This window comes from Thamnophis elegans, chromosome 4 (genome assembly GCF_009769535.1).
Source record: "Thamnophis elegans isolate rThaEle1 chromosome 4, rThaEle1.pri, whole genome shotgun sequence".
Lineage (NCBI taxonomy): Eukaryota > Metazoa > Chordata > Lepidosauria > Squamata > Colubridae > Thamnophis > Thamnophis elegans.
Window position 1 is genome coordinate 124,968,893 of NC_045544.1, and position 21,340 is coordinate 124,990,232.

General features: G+C 43.9%; 1 protein-coding gene across 1 annotated transcript in view; it reads left to right on the forward strand.

Annotated features, from left to right (window-relative positions):
• Nucleotides 1–2,337: 2,337 nt before the first annotated feature.
• The window catches only part of GTF2IRD1 (GTF2I repeat domain containing 1), a 172,823-nt gene continuing 153,820 nt past the window's right edge, over nt 2,338–21,340 (forward strand). The window contains 1 exon segment of the mRNA XM_032216806.1: nt 2,338–2,676. The gene's annotated coding sequence lies outside the window, so the exon portion shown is untranslated.

A 21,340-nucleotide genomic window follows, 5' to 3' on the forward strand; every position in this document is an offset into this window, starting at 1 on the left:
ATTACTTCCCATTCATTTCTTCTTGTCCTACCTTCAGGGGCTTTGAAGAATAGTTTGACACCCCTCTTCTTTGTGGCAGCCCCTGAGATATTGGAACACAGTTATCATGTCTCCCCTAGTCCTTCTTTTCATTAAACTAGACATACCCAGTTCCTGCAACCATTCTTCATATGTTTTAGCCTCCAGTCCCCCAATTATCTTTGTTGCTCTTCTCTGCACTCTATCTAGAGCAGTGTTTCTCAACCTTAGCAACTTGAAGATGTCCGGACTTCAACTCCCAGAATTCCCCAGCCAGCATTTGCTGGCTGGGGAATTCTGGGAGTTGAAGTCCGGACATCTTCAAGTTGCCAAGGTTGAGAAACACTGATCTAGAGTCTCAATATCTTTTTTTATATGGTGGCAACCAAAACTGGATCTCCTTTTTCATCACCCATGGATGACATACTCCTATGCTGTGAGTAAGACTTGTGGTCTTGTGGTTTAGAGGGGCTTTACCACCAGTACCTCTGCAGATCTATTTTATAATGACCCATTTTTAGTTCTCCTCCAAGAACCTTTAAGGAAAGGAATACATTTTAGTTATTTGGTTGATTGGAAAGATAATCCAGAAATGATTAAAAAAAAAACACTGGAGATGCTGAGATGGGTGAAATCTTCTGTCTGTAAAGTCATTCTCCTCCACCTCACCCTTTACTCTGCCCTCTCCTTACCCAACCTAACTCTTCTGGACTCGATTACCGGCCCACCTTAAAATGCGAAATACAGGTAGTCCTCCATTTACAAAAGTTTATTTAGCGACGGTTCGATTACCGGCCCACCTTTAGCTTAAAAAGAGAAATACAGGTAGTCCTCAATTTACAAAAGTTTATTTAGCGACGGTTCGATTACCGGCCCACCTTTAGCTTAAAAAGAGAAATACAGGTAGTCCTCAATTTACAAAAGTTTATTTAGCGACGGTTCGATTACCGGCTCACCTTTAGCTTAAAAAGAGAAATACAGGTAGTCCTCAATTTACAAAAGTTTATTTAGCGACGGTTCGATTACCGGCCCACCTTTAGCTTAAAAAGAGAAATACAGGTAGTCCTCAATTTACAAAAGTTTATTTAGCGACGGTTCGATTACCGGCCCACCTTTAGCTTAAAAAGAGAAATACAGGTAGTCCTCAATTTACAAAAGTTTATTTAGCGACGGTTCGATTACCGGCCCACCTTTAGCTTAAAAAGAGATATACAGGTAGTCCTCAATTTACAAAAGTTTATTTAGCGACGGTTCGATTACCGGCCCACCTTTAGCTTAAAAAGAGAAATACAGGTAGTCCTCAATTTACAAAAGTTTATTTAGCGACCGTTCGATTACCGGCCCACCTTTAGCTTAAAAAGAGAAATACAGGTAGTCCTCAATTTACAAAAGTTTATTTAGCGACGGTTCGATTACCGGCCCACCTTTAGCTTAAAAAGAGAAATACAGGTAGTCCTCAATTTACAAAAGTTTATTTAGCGACGGTTCGATTACCGGCCCACCTTTAGCTTAAAAAGAGAAATACAGGTAGCCCTCAATTTACAAAAGTTTATTTAGCGACGGTTCGATTACCGGCCCCCCTTTAGCTTAAAAAGAGAAATACAGGTAGTCCTCAATTTACAACAGTTTATTTAGCGATGGTTCGATTACCGGCCCACCTTTAGCTTAAAAAGAGAAATACAGGTAGTCCTCAATTTACAACAGTTGATTTAGCGACCGTTCAAAGTTTCAACGTCCCTGAAAAAAAACGACTTATGACCATTCGTCACTCCTATGACTGTTGCGGCATCCCGCAAAGGTCCCACGATCCAACTTCAGATGCTTGGCAACGGACTCCCCATTTGTTGCTGCGGTGTCCCAAGGTTGTCCCCTTTTGCAACCTTCTGATGGGGGAAGCCAAATTCCCCGTGAACCACCCTTTTGCGAATTGAACAACTTCACCGACGTGGAGAGAAAGGTCGTCAAACGGAGCAAGGCTCGCTTGACCAAAGCCCGGCAGAAATTTTCGGTCCCAACGACGGTCGCAAATCAAGGACTACCTGTACGCGCCCGCAACCCCAGCGATCTCCCGCAACTTTTTCCAATCGTTTGCTCTCCTCGCTTCTTTTTCTAACACCGCCCCCGCCCCGAAACCCAGGTTTACTCCGGCTGGGGGGTGGGGGGAGAACCCGGAGGGAAACCCGCGAAACCTCCCGCGATCTCTGCCTTTCTTTCCCCCTCGCCCGCCCGCCTGCCCGCCTGCCTCTTAATCCTGTATGTAAATGACAGCCAATGGAGGCGGCTCTTGAGCTGGGCTGGGATTAGAGCCGGGGCGAATGGCTTGCAATCTTACTGGGATTACAGAACAAAGAGGCCCCCTCCCCTTCGCCTTGTCTGCAGCCCCCGGGAGCAGGGGCTGGCTGCATGGGGGGCCTCTGCCTGGCCCAGGACCCCCTCCCTTTTGCAGCCGTCCTTCCCTCCCGGAGGCAGCCCGGGTGAGAATCGCACCCCCCCCACCCATCCCGCGCCCCACCGCTCTGCCAATCTCCCATTCTCCTCTTCCTCCTCCTCCTCCTCCTCTTTCTCTCTCCTTCCTTCCTTCCTTCCTTCTCGTCTTTACAGATTAATTCAACCCTGCAATCCGGGCGGGAGGAGCCGGGGAGAGGCTGATCCCTTGCGGTAAGGAAAAAAAAAAAAACTTTTCAATCCTCCAGCCCGCTTTTCCTCCTCCATCCCTCTAATCTCTCCCCCCCCAACCCGCGATCATAATAATCTGCATTGTCGTTATTATTATTTATATATCTGTGCGAAATATGATGGTTGATATGAGGGTGATACGACGACGGCCGCTTGGCATTTTCCTTCTCCTTTGCATTTCCTCCCGTTCTCCTTGATTGTGCGGCCGCTCTCGGCCAGCCTTTGGGGAGGGAGGGAGAGAGAGGCTGACATGGGATTATTTTCAATGAAAGAAGTTATGGGGGGGGGGAAGCCTGGAAATGGGGTGGGGGGAGCGGAATCTGCTCTCCGGGAGGTGACCCAGGATCGAAGGGGGATCGTTTCTCTCCCCTTCGATCCCCGGAGGAGATTTCTCTTTTCAGTTGTACCGGTGTCTCTGACTTGTCATTTTCTCCGGCGATTATTTTCTTGCTGTGTTTGTGGGTCTGTATGTGTGTGTGTGTGTGTTTGCGGGGTGGGGGGGGGAGGGCTTCTTTTCAGGCTGAGTTACACAAATCGTTGCTTGCAGTAGATGCTGAGGGGTGTGTGGGAAAGGGGACCCCCCCCCCAATCCCATCTCTCCTTTTCTGCTGCGGTTGGGGAATGAGGTCAAAGTGAAAAAGCCAAAAGGAAGAAAGTGACTTGATAACTGAAATCCCCCCTTTTCTCTCTTTACCTTCTCCGTGATGCTTTTCAACCACTTTTTGGTTCTCCCACTTCAGCACACCTTTTGCCTCCCTCTCAGTCTAAATATGGATGGCTCTCTTGTAAAAGCTTAAACCCATTGATTTTTTTCCTAAGGGTGAATGTATTTTCTTTTTTGAACTTCAGGAAGCATCAATTTCCAAGCAGCGCGTTTCCTAAACCAATAATAAATGTGTGGGTTGAGTATGATTTTTATCCATGTTGATGCGCTGTTACCTTTGTAATTAAGGATGTTCTATTTTAACATGCCAGGCTACTTCAAATTCCGCCTGGAGTCTAAAAGAAAGACCGACGCTTTCTTTCACACGCCTGGTGTTTCTTATTCTAATCCAAATTATCAGATGATTGAAACGTGTGCTCAAATGTTCCAAAACCAGGTGTCAAGATGATCTCTCGAGAACATTAACCTTGAAAGTGAAAATCTTGTAGGGCCTGTTTGTGGCTAGATCTGTGGCTGGGAGAAATAGATTTGCACATGCACAGAGGCTTTATTTATTTTGTACAGTTTTGAGAGTCCAGTCATATTTCTGTACTGGACACAACATCCCCCCCCCCAAAAAAAAAAACAATTGCTGGTTGATTTGTTTGTGTGGCTATACATTGGATGAAGGAAGATTTCTTTTTTAGCATTTAGCCTTCGATACACACTCGGGATGAAGTGCTGCATCAGTGGAATTTGAACTCTTTAAGAAAAGTGCTTCCTAAACAGCACTTTTAATATGGTGGATGTGATTATTTTCTGTGAGATGCTAATAGCTGCTATTTTTGTACGTGCATCAAAACCATAAACCTAAGACAGATACAGCCATGAAATAGTCTATGGTGCAAATGAACCTTACACATAAACAGTCACAATTTTCATCCTTGTGTTATCCATGGCTGTAGCTAAATAAACCAATAACAAAACAAAACACTTTAAATAGATTTATCCATGAGCAAGCAAAGGCTGCAGGAGAAAGGTTGGAGGGGGGGGAAGGGGAGAGAAAGGGAAGGAGGGAGAGGAACCAAGGCAGCACGCACAGTCTTATTTTAAAAATAGAAACAAGTGTTTAACTGGTGAGACACTCCCTCCTTTTTTTTCTTACCAGCAAAACCACTAACCAGACCTAGAGAGAGATCCAACTAGTAGGCTTTGCCCTTCTGCAAGGGAATTATTGGTGGGGTAGGTAGGAGGGGGCATTCTGCAGTGGGGATTGGAAACATCATTTTGACATGGCTTGAATCCCTCTGAAAAATGACATTTGAGAGGGAAGATGGTGCATGGAAAGGATTCTTGTTGGGCCTTCTTTGCTGTAATATGTTGCATGTCCTGGCACATTCATTCAGCTTACCCTGTGAATGGAAATTTAATAGGCTTCCTAACCTAACAAGTTAAACTGATTCAATGATCAGATCAATGAACTGGCCAGGAAGTTGGTAGGTCCAAACAAATTTTGAAGAGAAAGATCAAAGGACCTGTACTTCTGTATCATTCACAGGAAACTTTCTTTTCCTATCAGATAATACAATACATTTCATCTTGAGAATTATTGTGCACTATTTTGCAACCATGAGTGATGTACTGTCAGGATGAGTGGTTTTCTGTAAAATGGGTCCACTGGTGTACTATTTACTGAAGCTCCCTTATTTATGAGAACCTCAGTAGTGGCTCAGTAGCTAAGATGCTGAGTTTGTTGATCAGAAATGTCAGCAGTTCGGTGGTTCAAATCCCTAGCACCGCATAACGGAGTGAGCTCCCGTTACTTGTTCCCATTGTACCATCTTCTGACAACCTAGCAGTTCAAAAGCACATAAAAATGCAAGTAGAAAAATAGGGACCACCTTTGGTGGGAAGGTAACAGCGTTCCGTGCGCCTTCAGCGTTTAGTCATGCCGGCCACATGACCACGGAGACGTCTTCGGACAACACTGGCTCTTTGGCTTTGAAACAGAGATGAGCACCGTCCCCTAGAGTTTGGAACGACTAGCCCATATGTGCGAGAGGAACCTTTACCTTTACAATAGTTGCAGTTTTTGGATGGGTTGTATTCTGTTTTTAAAAAGTGAGTAGAGCATGGAAGAGGCTATTTCAGGAGTATCAAACTCAAGGCTCGGGGGACAGAGCCAGCCCACGGGGTGCTTAGATCTGGCCCACAGGGTTGCCCTAGAAACAGCGAAGGACCAGCCCACGGTGCCTCTGCAAGCAAAAATGGAGCTCAGGAAGGCCGGCCGCAGAGCTCCATTTTCATTGGCAGAGGGTTGCAAGAGGCCGTTGCAGCTGAAAACGGAACTTGGGAGCCCATTTTCGCTGGCAGAGCGCTTCAGTCATCACTGGTGCCCCGAACACGAGTGATGTTGAGCTGGCCACGCCCACCCCAGCTTTCCAAGTTCAAACACAACCCTGATGCAGCCCTCAATGAAGCGAGTTTGACACCCCTGGTTTATTTGATTAATTTACAGGAGGAAGCCAAGTAAAGAGACATGCTGGCACATTGGTTAGAATGCAGTATTTCAGGTTAATTCTGCTGACTGCCAGGGGTTCGATCCTCACTGGTTGAAGGTTGGCTCAGCCATTCATCCTCCCAAGGTCGGTAAAATGAGGACCCCGGTTGTTGGCGGCAATATGCAGACTCTGAACACTGCTTAGAAAGGGTTGTAAAATCATTTTGAGGGTAGAAGTTGAAACAATTTATGTCCAGGATGTGAGGGGTCAGATATTTTCACACCCTCTTTTTGACTCATGCAGTATGCAAGTCCTCGATGGAAGGCAGGTTGGTAGCAAGTATCTTTTCTGCAGTTCTAATTATCCATTGAAGGTTGTGTCTGTCTTCTTTGGTTGCAGAGCCAAACCAGACAGTTATGGAGGCGCAGATGACAGACTCAATAATTCCTCTGTAGAACTGAATCAGCAGCTCTTTAGGCAGTTTGAACTTTCTGATTTGGCGCAGAAAGAACATTCTTTGTTGTGCTGTTTTGATGACATTTTTGATGTTAGGTGTCCATTTTAAGTCTTGAGATATGATAGATCCTAGAAACTTGGAGGTCTCTACTGTTGATACTCTGTTGTCTTGTATTGTAAGAAGAGATAGTATAGGAGGCTTCCTGCTAAAATCTACCACCATTTCTACGGTTTTGAGTGTATTTAGATCAAGATCGTTCTGGTTGAACCACAAGGCTAGTTGTTCAACCTCCCGTCTGTAGAGCCAAGGTGGCGCAGTGGTTAAATGCAGCACTGCAAGCTACTGCTAGATCAGCAGGTCAGCGGTTCAAATCTCACCGGCTCAGGGTTGACTCAGCCTTCCATCCTTCCGAGGTGGGTAAAATGAGGACCCAGATTGTTGGGGGCAATATGCTGACTCTCTGTAAACCGCTTAGAGAGGGCTGAAAGCCCTATGAAGCGGTATATAAGTCTACTGCTATTGCTATTGCTGTATCAAGGGTGGGTGCTGGATTCTTTTACTGCCGGTTTGCTCAGGGATGCACTTTGGGGGTGCATGTGCTTGATGTGCGTTACACGTGCATGCACAATAGTGAAAAAATTGCTTCTACGTATGCGCAGAACCAAAAAACAACCCAAAAACAAGCGCCTATAGTACTGGTTCGGAGTCATGGGCGTCCGAGGTTCTACCTACTCTGCTGAACCGGTTTGAATCGGTAGGAACCCACCTCTGCTCTGTATGCAGATTCATTGTTTTCTCGAGTGAGACCAATCACTGTTGTATCATCTGCAGATTTCAGGCTTGAAGTCTAAAGGCTTAAAGTCTAAAGGCTTGAGTCATGGTAGCATTGAGAGATCAGAAAGCACTGTGAAAGTATTAATATTCTCTATAAGTTACAGCTAGTAGATTATATAATGCAACTAGACATTCAATAGCAAAGTCAGCTGGGAGATCCATCTATGTCCATTTTACAGCTGAGATATGACTAAGGCAGTGTATTATCTTTTAATTGGTCCATGGGGTAAAGCTACTTCCTTCAAGTTTGCTACAGTAGTAATCAGCGGCATTCTGTTATATAAATCAATGGAACAAATACAGGTTACCTGTTTGGCTGAACTGTTGCAGCATCATGGAATGCTAAGAGACAATTTAATTGCTCACAGGAGTGTGTCAGTTGTAGAAACTTGACACTTAAGGCGGTAAGAGATTAAGAAGTTGATTTATCGTGGTGGATTTCCCTGCTTGTCACCAACATCCAGGAGGCTGGTAAGATCACTGAGGCGATGTTTTATTGTTTAGGGCGGGGTGTCAAATTGAAGGCCTGGAAGCTTGAGCCAGTGCTGAGACCTGGCTCGTGGGGCTGCTATGAAAACAGTGGAGGACTGGCCCGCGGTGCCTCTGCCAGCAAAAACAGAGCTCGGGAGGGTCGCGGGCAGCCCTCCCGAGCTCTGTTTTTGCTGGCAAAGGGTTGCAGGAGGCTATCGCAGCCAAAAACGGAGCTTGGGAGCCCATTTTTGCCGGCAGAGTGCTTGGGCCACCACTGTCGCCCACGACACAAATGATGTCGAGCTGGCCACGCCCACCCTGGTCATGCCCTTCCCTGGGTCAAACACAACCCTGAAGCGGCCCTCAATCGAGTTTGACACCCCTGGTTTAGGGCAATAAACAACATTTGGGGGCAGCTCTATTGTGATGGAGCAGCATGCTGTGAAAGAATCAGCTGAAGATTTGGGAGAGTTGAGGTAGAAAAAACTTTCCCTTTCCAAAAGTTGTGTGATTTTTGTGTTGCATTTCCCCTAATTCCGCTAATAACAGAGGCCCTGGCAGTCATCTATCTATGTGCGTATATCCATTAGCCAAAGACCCTCTGATTAATCTGTTGCCATCTGAAATTTATTTCATCTACTTGGCAACAAGGTGCTAATTTGTGTACCCAATAAGGTTGTGCGCCGGCATCGCAACACGTGCAGAGGGCAGTGACAATAGGACAAAATGCAGCATATTTTGATTAGACAGATCAGGGTTCAAGAGAGTCTGCTTATAGTTACACCTTTTCTGGGCCCTCTGATGAATTAGTATCTCTGTTTTGCATTTCACAGTTGCTTTATCTTGTTCACTTTTTCATAAACAGTGTATTGTTATAACAGTGGAATCTAATCTGGGGCTGCATATAATTTCTGAAGGTCTTGGGATGGTTCCTACAGATCTCCCAAGCATCAGCAGTGCTATTAAATTTAATTGGTGATAACTTGTTAAATCATATGTAATGTTTCTGATACCCTCTCTTAAAAAAATATCCTGGCTCCTTATTTCTGGGTGTAGCACCTCATAAATTACTCAAAGATCAAATATGGCCCTCAACCAAACAAGTCATTTCTCTCCTTGATAATAGCTATCTTTTCAGTCCTTTCTCCAGAGATTCTCTAGAAATTAAATCAGTAAATATTACTAAGTTTTTAAAAGTAGAAGTTTAGGCTTCACCTCTAAAGATAAAGGTTCCCCTTGCACATATGTGCTAGTCATCTCGACTCTAGGGGGTAGTGTTCATCTCTGTTTCAAAGCTGAAGAGCCAGTGCTGTTTGAAGACGTCTCTGTGGTCATGTAACCAGCATGACTATATGCCGAAGGCGCACGGAACGCTGTTACCTTCCCGCCAAAGGTGGTCCCTATTTTTCTACTTGCATTTTTATGTGCTTTTGAACTGCTAGGTTGTCAGAAGATGATACAATGGGAACTCGCTTCATTACGCAGCACTAGGGATTTGAACTGCTGAACTGCCGACCTTCTGATCGACAAGCTCAGCGTTTTGATGTGGAAGATCCACATCAATCTGACTTAGTCCGTGAATCTGATTTGGAAAGGCGATCTAATTATTTAATCAGAATGATACAGGTAGTCCTTGACTTATGCCCATTTGTGTAATGACCACTCAGACTTACGATGGTACTAAGAAAAGTAAAACTGTCAAAGTATCCTCATGGTCATGTGATGAAAATTTGGGTGCTTGTCCAAGGATGTATTTACAAGGATGCGGTGTCTCTAGATCATAAAATTGTCATTTGTGACTTTCCCATCCAACAAACAAAGACAATGGGTGAAGCCAGATTCGTTTGACAACCATAGCTAAAGAGGTCAAAAATTGGGCCCGATTCTTGCTTAGCAGTGGAAAGGCTGGTCCAGTTGTGGTTATATATGGAGGAACTATCTGTATGTCTGCTGTTCTCTTCTGCGTGAATACTGCGTGGACAAGTTGCATATATTCCACTCTGGTCAGGTGCCTGAAAGGGAGGAAGTGGAGTATTCGGCAGCATTATTACTCTTTCCCTCCCTTACAGGATTATATTGGAGAAATCTTTGAGGAATTTTTTCTTCCATAGCCCCCAAGCCTGATCCTAATCAAAATCCCTTTTTGATTAAATGAAGAATTAAACAGTCAAGATCACTTGAAGCCTTAATGCCACTTTAAAAATCTTAGTATAAGAACACACCTGGAATACCGCATCCAGTTTTGGTCACCACCTTATAAAAAAGACATTGAGACCAGAGGTGGTATTCAGCCGGTTTGGAATGGTTCGCCTGAACTGGTAGCAGAAATTGCGGGTGGCCCTGCCCACCTGCCATGGCTCTATGCCATCCCATTTAGGTCCTTTTTTCTCCAAAAGTGCATGCGTGGAAGCGAAGCGACCACACACATGCTCACATTTGCAAACTGTTAGGGAAGGTAAGTGAATGCCACCCCTGATTGAGACATTGGAAAGAGTGCAGAGAAGAGCAACAAAGATGATTATGGGTTTGGTGACTGAAACACATGCAGAATGATTGCAGGAACTGGGTATGACTAATCTAGAGAAAAGAAGGAGTGGGATGACATGACAGTGTTCCAACATCTAAGGGGCTGCCACAAAGAAGAGGGGAAGTGTTTCAACCCATTTTCAAAAGCACCTGAAGGCAGAACAAGAGGCAATGGATGAAAACTAATCAAGGACACAACCAACCCACAAGAAGAAATTTCCTGACAGTGAGAACAATTAACCAGTGGAATGGCTTGCCTTCAGAAGTTCAAAAGTGCTCCAACACTGGAAGCTTTCAAGAAGACACCGGACAACCACTTGTCTAGAATGGAATAGGGTCTCCTGCTTGAGCAGGGAGTTGGACTAGAAGACCTCTGAGATCCCTTCCAACTGTATTATTCAGTATTAATCCAGTCTCTTTTCAACCATGATCAACTAAGGAATACACAATAGGTAAAAAGTCTAACTTAACCCCCTAACATATCATCTCCCTAAAAGGTGATTATATTTAGGTAAAACATGGTGCATAAAGTGCAGGTAAATATTCAGGAAGAAATCTGATGTATAAATCAAACCTTGTTTGTATAGATATACATAGAAACAGCTTTTTTGGATCTCTATCTAGATCAGTGGTAGTCAACTTGGTCCCTACTGCCCACCAGTGGGCGTTCCAGCTTTCATGGTGGGCAGTAGGGGTTTGCTGTAACTCTGCTTTATAAATTTTATAAAGTTACTTCCCTACTTTATAAATCACCATTACTGTGGAACCGGTGGGCGGTTAGAAAATTTTAATACTACCAGAAATACAAAAGTGGGCGGTAGATATAAAAAGGTTGATTACCCCTGATCTAGATACATAACACTAGTATATAGATAGTCCTCAATTTATAACCACAATCAGGGCCAACATTTATTTTGTTAAGTCAAGGCAATTATTAAGTAAGCCAGGCCGAATATTATGACCTTTTTTGCTATGGTTATTAAGCGAATCTCTGCAGTTGTTCAATGAATCAGGCTTCTCCCATTGATGCTGCTTGTTACAGAACCGAGGTGGCGTAGTGGTTAAACGCAGCACTGCAGGCTACTTCAGCTGATTGCAGTTCTGCAGTTCGGCTGTTCAAATCTCACCGGCTCAAGGTTGACTCAGCCTTCCATCCTTCCGAGGTGGGTAAAATGAGGACCCGGATTGTTGGGGGCAATATGCTGACTCTGTAAACCGCTTAGGGCTGAAATCCCTATGAAGCGGTATATAAGTCTAACTGCTATTGTTGGAAATCAGTTGGAAAGGGTAGAAATGGCAGTCACGTGACACTATATTACTGCATCCGTCTTAAATACATATCTGTTGCCAAGCCCTTGAATTTGATTATGTGACCATGGGGTTGCTGTCATGGTCGTAAGTCCAAGGATGGGACATAAGTCACTTTTTTCAGTGCTGTTGTAATTTTGAACAGTTGCTAAATAAAATGGTTTTAAGTCAAGAACTACTTGTATGTAAGTATAAAGTATATACTTAAGGTGCATTCTCCAATAGAATAGAATACTTTATTTAGCCAAGTGTGATTAGACATACAAGGAATTTGTCTCTGGTGCAGATGCTTTCAGTATACATGCAAATGCAATAATATATCATAAAAATGATATTGCATTGCATTGTAATAATAATCATAATAATGGTACTGATAAGAGGGGATAATAGAGATGATGAGAAGGAGAGCCTCGATGGCGCTGTGGTTAGTGCAGTACTGCAGGCTACTTCTGCTACCTGCTGGCTGCTTGCAATTTGGCAGTTCAAATCTCACCAGGTTCAAGGTTGACTCCACCTTCCATCCTCCTAAGGTGGGTAAAATGAGGACCCAGATTATTGGGGGCAATAGGCCGACTCTTTAAACTGATTAGAGAAGGCTGTAAAGCACTGTAAAGTGGTATATAAGTCTAGTGCTACAATAATACTACAGCCATAATCCAAGGTTATGGATTTTTATATCCAATAGTCCAACAGTAAATCCAAGAATCAAAGGGTAGGTTCTTATACCCAGTAGATAAAAAGACATAGTGAGAATTAACTAGCCCTGTTGTAAAAATTGGGAAATTCTATGGAAGTTGGGCATGAAGTATAGGGAAAGGAACATTCCATCTGACCACATTTTGCTCAGGTAACAATTGTAATTGGCTAAGACCATTAGTCCAATCACAATGAAAATATAAATCAACCTTCCAGTTAGTTTGGAATAACATTTCCCAGATTCCAAGACACTGAGGTTAGGAATTCTGCAAGTTGCAAGGCATCTGGGTAGCAGCACCTTGGGGTTCGTTGAAGCAAGCAAATGCTGAAGTAATAGTAATAACAAAGGGATTTTTGCAGCCTGCTGTCTGGAATGGTAATAACACTCCATTAAACAGGCTGCAACTGTCTCTGGCTTGATAAAATTTGATTAGCGCAAACTGATAGCAGGCCTGATGGTCTCTCAGCTTCTAGAAACTGAATCTCAAGAGGGTAGGCAAGCACACAGTGTGCCTTGTCTTAAACAGTGGCTGTCATTAAATGGCATATGTCGAGTGCTATGCTCTGGAGCCGTGGCTGAAGTCTTTTCATAACGCCCCCTAAGAGAATTAAATCTTTTTTCATGAAGAAGAAAAATCTTTTGCCAGGGAGAACACCGACTTGGGTTTCAGTCAGTGGAAAACAGCTGGCTGTTGATTAAATCACCTGAGAAGGCAGGTGATATACTAACTCTTCAGCTGCCTATTGCCCTGGGTGAGGACTGTACAGGTGGTTGACTTTTAATTTTTTACTTTGAAAAGAGTTGATATCCTGTCCTTCCGGTTAAACTTATTGTGGGCCAAGTAAACCAAAACAACAGATGTTAAAATCAGAGATGGAAACAAACCAAATGAAACTAAATCAAGGAATAAGGAAGTCTTGGCCAGCAAGTTTATTTGATGGAGGAGGAGAAGAAATATTTATGGAATCTCTTATTCGTTTTCTTTTGGAAGCACTTACCCCAAACACAAGTCAATGTTATTTGTTTCTCTGTTTATCAGTTTATTTCTGCTCCGCCTTGGAAATCTTCCTGAACGTCTTACATTCCCAATGAAATAAAGCATGACTAATATAAAATTCAACCCCAAATCAGATAAAAATTAGTAGGGTACAGTTGTGCTATGGAACTATCAGAGAAAAATCCCAGCAGCAAAGTAAGACACAGGCAGTGATTAAAATATCTTAAAGAATTGAATGGTGATCAAAATGATTTCTTCCAAAGCAGGAAAAAGAGGAAGCTTTTTGAATTATTTTTATTAGGATTCTGAATGAAAGGCAGGGCTGGCATCTTTTTGTGTTACCTTTAAACAAAATCACTTCACTTTGGCTTGATTATATTATGATCCTTTACCAAGGCCTTCCCTTCTGATTGTTTACAGGTAGTCCTTAACTTATGACCATCACAGTTAGGCCCAAAATTTCTGTTGCTGTTATTAAGTGAGGTTTGTCTCTTTTTAGGACCTTTCTTGCCATGGTTGTTAAGTGAATCACTGCAGTTGTTATGTTAGTACACGATTGTTCAGTGAATCGGGTTGCGCCATTGACTTTGTTTGTCAGAAGGTCGCAGGAGGTAATCATGTGACCAGTTGCTCCACTAGAACCGTGAACCTGTATGGATGGGCCTTGACCACCTATTGGAAAATGTAACCTGGTGTTTAACTTTTGAGGTCCTATGTTTAGTGAACAGACTGTAAATATTTCATTCTTTTTTCTTCTGTTCAATCATGTCAAATTCTCAGAGTCTGCCTGGACTAGTTCCTGCAGTTTTCTTGGCAGAAGTGGTTTTTCAGAAGTCGTTTGCCATGGCCTCCTTCCAAGGGTTGAGAGAAAAAGACTGGCCCAAGGTCACTCAGCTGGCTTCAGGCCCAAGATGAGGCTAGAGCTCACAGTCTCCTGGTTTCTAGGCTGATGCCTTAACTATTACACCAACGCTCTTTTTAAATGTACCAGTGAATCAATATTAATAAATAATTTCCCCAACTTGGTGATCTCCATAGATATTGAGACTATATCTCCCAAACCTTTTTTTAGCCCCGTGAGATTTTAGCCCCTATGAGGAAAGGTGAAGATTCAGAGTGAAGTTGTGTGTTGAAATAAGATCTCTTCTGTTGTTTTTAACCTCTGAGGGTTCTAGAATGTGGACATGTCATGTTCTTGGGGCATTAGATACTTTTTGGTTGTTTAGGTGTATTGCTTTATTGGTTTCATATCAGTGGTGGGATTCAAATAATTTAACAACTGGTTCTCTGCCCTAGTGACCAGTTGGGTAGGCGGGGCTCAGTGGTCATGTGACTGGGTGGGCGTGGTCAACTCAACGTCACTCACGTTGATGGGCGCTTCGCTTTAGCTGTTACAATATAATAAGGGTTAACCGGAGAGGCGGTTTCTGTAAGTAGGGCAATAAAGAATGTTGCCTTCCTGCCTTCCTTACAGGATTAGCCCTGTAAAGTGGGAAAAAACAATTTCAACAACCGGTTCTCCAAACCGCTTAGAAGGTTAACAACCGGTTCTCCCGAATAGGTGCGAGCTGGCTGATTCCCACCACTGTTTCATATCCTCTTTATTGTTCAGGAGCAATGTGGCACACATAACATTTGCTTCTCTTAACGTTCCCGCACAAAAACAAGCCTTTAAGATAGGGTAAACCAGGGGCGTGACCCGACAAAAGCGCGAACGTCATAAGCGCGCCGACAACACCGCGGCACTAAAACCACGATGTCAAAAGCGCGCTGACAACAGCGCGCCGACAACAGCGCGCCGACAGAAGTGCGATTTAATTTAAGGTAAGGTTTATGGTTAGGGTTAGGGTTAGGTTTAGGATTAGGTTTAGGATTAGGTTTAGGGTTCCGTTACAGCGCGCTTCTGTCGGCGCGCTTTTGTCGGCGCGCTTTATGGCTAATTAGTCGCTCATTCGTCACACGGTTTTGTCACCGCGCTTTAGTCACCGCGGTTTAGTCAGGCGCGCTTTTGTTGTGCGCGCATTTGTGGTGGAACCGACCAGGGGCAGTCAACCTTTTTATACCTACCGCCTGCTTTTGTATCTCTGTTAGTAGTAAAATTTTCTAACCGACCACCGGTTCCACAGTAATGGTGATTTATAAAGTAGGGAAGTCAATTAAATTAAAAAAAGGAAAGTGCTTCAGTATCGGACAAAACCCTTACCGCCTACCATGAAAGCTGTAACGCCCACAAGTGGGCAGTAGGGACCAGGTTGACTATCACTGGGTTAGACTGAGAAAGAGAGTTATTAACATTAGCACTAGATCCTCCCATGCTATATAGCAGTGATGGCGAACCTTTTTGGCACTAAGAGACCAAACCGGAATGCCCATGTGCCGAACCCCCGGACACTCGGAGACCAGTTGGACGGTGAGGAGCTGGTCTTCGGGTTTCCAAGGCTCTGGCACGCAGATCTGGTTTTCTGCCAGAAACCAGAGCAGCTGGTGATGGCACACGAGCCCACAGAGTGGGCTCTGCGTGCCACCTCTGGCACCTGTGCCATAGGTTTGCCATCATGGCTATATAGCATATCAGTCAGCAAGGGATCTCTAGTATTTTTGGTTTGGGGTGAGTATTTCAACATCTTCCCAGTGATGTTTAAAAATTTTAAGTCGTCTATGAACGTTCTTCACCATGTATTTTGTGGGTGTCCTCTTGGTTGTTTGGACATTGTGTGTGTCTGTGTGTCTGTGTGTCCATCTCATTGCCATCTTGAGAATTCTGTTGTTCTCCTTACGGACCTGCAAGTTGGAGACTTCTGCGTATGATAGTGTTATGTAATTTGCAAGAGAAACCCTTTTGGAGCACTTCTTCATTAGTAACATGGTCAAAATAGTGAATCTTTAGGATTCGGTGAAGGCATTGAGTCTCTTCTTAATACTCGCTGAAGGCTTTCAGGTCTCACTGCCATAAATAGCTGTTGGAATTATTAGACACGAGCAAATGGAATTTAAGATTCAAAAATATAGATGATGAGCAACAGTTTCTGTGCCCTAATGCCCAACTGGGTGGGCATGGCTGGGTGGGCATGTGGCTGGGTGGGCATGGCCAACTCGACATCACCCACATTGAGGGACACTTCGCCCCGCTTGCCTGGCCTCCCGAGCTCTTCTGGTCTTTGTCTATTAATTTGTCTACTACTACAGTGTCTGGTTGAGTATCTAATGTCTGCCTTTTCTTCTGGATCCAGAACTCCCACAGATTCTTAGCTCTATTATCCTGTGTGATCTTCTGTGGAAACTCCTAGATGGTTGGCTAGGAATTCTGGGAGTTGAAGTCCATACATCTTTCAGCGGAGAGACACTGATCTATCCCTTGGGTTCTATCTAGGGTGGTAAATCCCTCTTCTATGGATCTGTTGCTTAGTGCCTGTTCTTCTGCTGTTATGATCAGTGATCAGTGCTGCCTTTTACACACACACACACACACACACACACACACAGCCCAGAGCAGGGGTCTGCAGTCTTAAACACTCAAAGAGGCATTTGGACCCGTTTCCCACAGGAAAGAAAACACCGGGAGCCACAAAACCCTTTTGACAGATGAATGAAGATATAACACTGCATATATCATTTTTTTTTTACCTTTAAGCTTATAGTCTATTTAATTCAGTACTATTTCTTCTGGGCCTTAGGTGGAAAAAGAGCTTTCCTATCACTTGCTGGAGATGTCATGGTTTAATCTGGGAATTTCTGTGAGCAAATTCTAATTTACTGGAATTGCATCTTTGGCTTTGATATATTCAATTAAATGTGAAGCCTTTTATATAATTGTTTCTTCCACTTCAGGAATAATTATAAAAATGAGGATTTCTCACTCATTTCTTTACTAGTAGTAGAAACAAAATAAGGAGCCATAAATGTCATCTAAAGTTGGAACACTATATTTGGATTCTGATGGATATTTATTGTTGTGAATGCTTTTGCAAAACAGTGGATGGGGAAACTTGCCACAGATATGTTTACAAAGCACCTATTTCAAATTGCATTTCTTGATTATGTATTTTTACTTGTCCTCTTGTACTATACCACTGCATTTTGATTTACATACATACATACATACATACATACATACATACATACATACTGAAGAGCACAGAGAAAGGAATGCTGCACCTGTTTGCAATTCTTTAAGGCAGCTGCATTTTTTTTCCTGGGATTATGCAGCTCCCTGGGATTATGCAGTTGCCTTTCTTCTCCAGAAAAGGCCATATTTTGTTTAAAGAATTACAGACAAATGCATCCCTGTCCACCATAGCAATGCATAGTCTTTGACAATTGTGTGATATGTTACATAGATATTATTGCCAAACCAGATACCTCTCACTTTAATATTGCATATTTAATTTCTGTTTAGGGACATGATGGCTCGGGGGCTAAGATTCTGAGCTTGTCGATCAGAAAGGTCGGCAGTTTGAATCCCTAGCACCACATAATGGAGTGAGCTCCCATTACTTGTCCCAGCTTCTGCCAACCTAGCAGTTCAAAAGCACGTAAAAAATTCAAGTAGAAAAATAGTGGGAAGGTAACAGCGTTCCATATGCCTTAGCATTTAGTTATGCTGGCCACATGAGCACAGAGATGTCTTCGGACATTGCTGGCTCTTTGGCTTTGAAACGAAGATGAGCACCGCCCCTTAAGGCATCCTCCTCGAGGAGGAGTTGAATCTCCTCCTCAAGGCCATTTCCTTCTATCTCTGCAATTAACGAGATTGCTTACAACATATTTCCTTGCTCTCTGGCTCAGTATCCTCTTCCAGCAAAGGCCCTTGCTAAGATTTGAATATATAGATGGCGAATCTTTTCAGCACTGAGCGCCCAAATCACGCATGTGGCGTGTGCGTGTGCCGCAGTGCCAAAAACTTGAAGACCAACTGGCCGGTGCGCATGCACGTGCCAGCCAGTTGGTCTTTGGGTTTCTGGCGTGCTGGCCAGTTGGTGTTCGCGCACAATGGAGCACTGGAAACCTGAAGAGCAGCTGGCTGGCATGCATGCCTGTTTTTTGGCCATTTTTGCCTGTTTTTTGGCCATTTTCAGGCTGTTTTTAGGGCCATTTTCAGGACTGAAAAATGGCCCCAAAACAGCTGGAAAACTGTTTGGTTTTTGGCCATTTTTCAGGCCATTTTCCAGTTGTTTTGTGGCACTCCAGCGCCTGCAAAGACCAGCTGGCCAGCGCAGATGTGTGCGCCGGAAACCAGAAGAGCAGCTGGCGACAGTGCACATACCCACAGAGAGGGCTCTGCATTTCACCTCCAGCCCATGTGCCGTTGGTTCGCCATCACGGATATAGGCTGTGTCATTCCTTGTTGGTTGACAAGAGGCCAACTGCCTTACTTGATGATCTACATTTGATTATTCCACCATTGTTCTAAATTCTCTCTCTGGGGAAGGTTGTTCTGTAGCGGTGGCCCATTCCTCCCTCCAAAGCTGGCATGTGATGATCTCTTTTTCTGCCCCCTCCTAAATGCGGCTGTTTGCTTGATCTTGCCAAATCAGCAGACGAGTCAAACGTTTAGGGCAATCGTCCCCAGTGTAGTGTTCTCTGGAAAAGTTTTATTACACTCTCCATCATCTCCGTTTAAGAAGGTTAACTAGTGGCCAGGCTTGCTTGGAGATGATCTAAAAATTGTACTCCAGTTCATTTGAGAACATCAGATGGGAAATACAAAACACAAAGAAGCTGTTTTACACTTGGCCTAAAACTCTAGGGGTTGCCATGTGTCTTTTACAGAGAATACTCCACTTGAATGGCTGTCTGGTCGGAGTCCAATTTAAACACAGAAAACCGTGAGAATAGAGGGCTGAGTGTGGAGATAAGATGCCTTCTAACATTTAGGGAGAAGAGGATTCTGCAGGATCAGAGGCTTTGTCAAAATGACGAGAGCAGAGTTGTAATACTGCAGTGAGAGCCAGCTTGGTGTGGTGGTTGAGGCACCAGGTTAGAAACTGGGAGACCATGAGTTCTAGTCCCACCTGAGGGACAATGCCAGCTGGGTGAGCTTGTGCCAGCCCCTTTGTAGAACCATGCCAAGTAAATTGCAAAGTCTTGTCCAGACAGTTGCCAGAATCAACACTGACTTGAAGGTCTGTGTGTGTGTGTGTGTGCTTGCGTGCACACACAAACACAATTGCAGTGAAGTTCTCACCTATATTTTGCACATATACATGATGTGATGATGTTGGTACTAAAGAGATAGAGCTTATGATGATGCGATAGCAATAGCACTTAGGCTTGTATACTGCTTCACAGTGCTTTACAGCCCTCTCTAAAGGGGTTTACAGAGTCAGCCTGTTGCCCCCAACAATCTGGATCCTCATTTTACCCACCTCAGAAGGATGAAAGGCTGAGTCAACCTTGAGCCTGGTGAGATTTGAACTGCCAAATTGCAGTCAGCTGGCAGTCAGCAGAAGTAGCCTGCAGTACTGCATTCTAACTACTGCGCCACTACGGCAATGCTATTCTTGTCATTTAATTGTAAAATGGATGCCTCTGTTCTGTACATCAGGGATTCCCAATCCCTGGGCTGCAACACACTACTGGGCCGTGAGCTGTTTGGAACCGGGCTGCGAAAATGGCGGGTGAGGGTACGCACGTATTCCCATTTGTGTGAACAGCAGGCGAGCACGTGCTCCATCTGCATGAGAATGACGGATGCATATTTGCCTGCTGCTGGCTCACAAGGAACCATCTCCTCTCACCACCCCCACCAATCCGCAAAGCCAGAAAGATTGGGGAACTGTCCTATACAGTTCCATTGGCCCTTGTAATGGGCTGTGAGAATAACCTTGGGAGACAGGAGGAAGAGCTGCGGCCGAGGTAATGATCTGATAAAAGAAATCTAACTCCAAACCAGGAAAGGAGCTGGAGGAAGCATTTCAGAACTCATGTTCTAGTTCTCTGGAACTTAAAAGCCCGGGAGGGGGACTTGTCACACTTGCAAGATTTTGTTACTTTATTACTGTAACCGCACAATAAAGGTAACATTAATACCTACCTTGGTTTTGGTTTCCTAGTTTGGCTGGTATTCTACTGGTGAAACGTATCACTTTTCTTTTTTAAATTGCAGCAATGCTTTCTAAATTTGCAGGTGTATAACTCAATTAGTGGGACACAGTGGCTCAGTGGTCAGAAAGGTCGGCAGTGATCAGAAAGGTCGGCAGTTCGGCAGTTCAAATCCCTAGTTCCGTATAACTGAGTGAGCTCCTGTTACTTGTCCCAGCTTCTGCCAACCTAGCAGTTTGAAAGCATGTAAAAATGCAAGTAGAAAAATAGGAACCACCTTGGTGGGAAGGTAACAGCATTCCATGTGCCTTTGGCATTTAGTCATGCCGGCCACATGATTACGGAGACATCTTTGGACAGCGCTGGCTCTTTGGATTTGAAACTGAGATGAGCACCGCCCCCTAGAGTCAGGAATGACTGGCACATATGTGCGAGGGGAACCTTTAACCTTTTAAACTCAATTAGGTCCACTTTTTATGCAGAAAGATTGTCCTTGTTTTAGATATTGCCTTTCCATTTGTTTTGGCAAACGTGAAAGCAATCATCCTAAATTCCTTTCCTTTCCCCTTCAGATCTTTTCCCTGGGAATCTCAACCTACGGGTATGATGAAGGTAGATATGTTACGATGGTGCAACACTGGAATAATATTGAAACAGCCATGGAGAGGAAATGTGCTAAAATGGGTTTTGCTCATTACGGCAAAATGAATACAGCTCCTTTTCTGTACAGTTATGATTAGTCATCGCCCATTATGAAATTGAACTGATGAACTAGAACTGGCTTCCTAAATGCAAAATTATACATTAGTGCTAATTGCTTCAGAATGTATTGCTTTCAGCTGCTAGTGTGTTTTCTTTAATATTTCATGTATCAGAATATAGCGAATATAGAGCAATATACTATATATATGAGCAATATATTACAATTCTGTTCCTTGGTCATCTGGCACTGATTGAATACAGGTAGTCCTTGATTTATGACCAGTTGCTTAGCGACTGAAGTTATGACATACCTCCTTGGGGGTACTTATGACCCAGTTCTGAAATAAAGGAATCTTTGAGTTCACTTGAGAGCAGGGCTGGGTTCCTACCGGTTTGGCCCAGTTCGGCTGAAGCAATAGTAGTATGGCGGCGTGGGTCACTGGAACTGGTGACCAATGCCTGCCACACC